This window comes from Octodon degus, unplaced genomic scaffold (genome assembly GCF_000260255.1).
Source record: "Octodon degus isolate 3935 unplaced genomic scaffold, OctDeg1.0 scaffold00026, whole genome shotgun sequence".
NCBI classification, from domain to species: Eukaryota; Metazoa; Chordata; class Mammalia; order Rodentia; family Octodontidae; genus Octodon; species Octodon degus.
Genome location: NW_004524602.1, coordinates 13,932,183 through 13,934,044, shown reverse-complemented (window position 1 = coordinate 13,934,044; position 1,862 = coordinate 13,932,183).

Genomic DNA, 1,862 nt, shown 5'->3' with positions numbered 1-1,862 from the left:
AGATCAGTTTTTTTTCTCCCTGTGCCATTTGGGGGTTCCCTGTAGCAAGATGAGCGCTGGTATTTTCCATTCTATGCCATTCCATTTCATTTCACTTTCAAAACAAGTTCTGCTTGTGGGACAATATGAGTGGAAAGTTCCAACCCATTAGATTCTTTTCAGAAGGAAACCTGCCTAACTCATTGACGTCAGAGGAAGCCAGGCAACCAGGGACAATTCAGAAGGAAGTGACTGCTCTCCAAGAGCTTAGCATAAAAGCAAATCCCAACCTTAGCCACATGCATTGGGTTTTACCACCAGAACACACATTGGAAACCACTTTTACAACTGCTCGTCATGTAGGAATGGGTGGGAGATAGCTCAGGGGCACAGGCAGAAAAAGAACTCGAGAAATGCCTGATACAGACTAGCTTCGGGCTGCGTCAGTGTGGGTGGCGCACAGCCCGACATCTCGACTTGTGACCTTCAGAACATTACTGATTTTTCTATTTTAAGCCATGAAAGATATGCCTTTGCATTCACAGGCTATTTCTGAGTGATCTAATTGCCGATGGCTTTGGTGCAATAGGTAGGCACTTAGTGAACTCACATTATAAAATGAGTTGCTCAAATATTTAATCAGCTGTGTGTAGAATCCGGCTGCATGGCTCCTTCTGGGTCGAGGTCTAGCCACCAAGTCTAGGAGTTGAGCCGGATCACCCATGAAGAGGCTACGTTTGGAAGATGGGCACCAAAATGGTTTCCTCGCGACAGAACAAACACCGACATTTAAGACCCTTGAGTCAGAGTCCACTGTCGTTAATCATGTTTTGTTTGTTTTGATACAGGGTCTCACTGTGTAGTTCAGGCTGGCTGTGAACTCATCGCATAAACTAGGCTGTCCTCAAACTCATGGCGATCCTCCTGCCTCAGCCTCCTTGGTGCCAGGATTACAGACATGCACCACCACTCCTATCTTAAATTCCTGCCATACCTGTCCCTCAGTTTGCTGGGGAATTATTGGTATTTTCATAGTTGCCCTCCCTACGGGAAGAAGCATATCCTCTCCATCAAGCATACCAAAAGTACTCACAAAGAATAAAATAATCTTGCCAAGGAAAAATTTCGCTAGTCAGTGAATGCAATGAGATTCCGCACCCCGTTGTGAACACCCAGCATCTATGCCAGGTTACTGTTGGGGAAAGTGCAGTATAAACAAAATCTTTCAAGGTAACCTCAAGTCTAATGTGTAAGCCAGATTGTAAATATATACTAGCAGAGGCTGAGAGAAGGGTTACTGACGCTGGAATCCGCAAAGCCCCGTGAGAGCTCACGGGCCAAAAGACGGTGTCCTAAGTTTTCATGTGTGTGTGCAGATGAGGCTTGCAGCTACTGGGGGAATGTGAGAGGCAGCATTAATAAAAATTTCAAAGGGTATTCTTTGATAATGAAACCCTCGTATTTCCAAGGCTTGTCTTTTAGAAAGGATCCTCCCATTTCAAATGCTCAGTCCGTGAAACTCACATGAAAAAGGTGCACCAGAGATTAGTGCTGCTAAACCCTCCCACCTGCCGGGAGTCGGCTTCCCCTAGTCGGGTCCCCAGTGTACTCCTCCAAGTCCGTAAGCTGGCTGCCTCCCCCTTTCTAAAAACATAAAGTCTCCATCTGTTTTACCCACGATCTTCCGTTATCTCTTCTTTCCTCTGGCACCAAACCTGACATCTATCAGCTCAGTAACAGGATAAGAATTATTTTCTACACGTAATATAAAGTATCCAACAAGGCCAGACAAGAGGGTACATTCCTGCAATCTCAGCGTTTAAACCTGTTTTCTCCCTTTTTCCAAACCAGCTCAGATAGTTGTTATGGGTCGCTCAGAATAG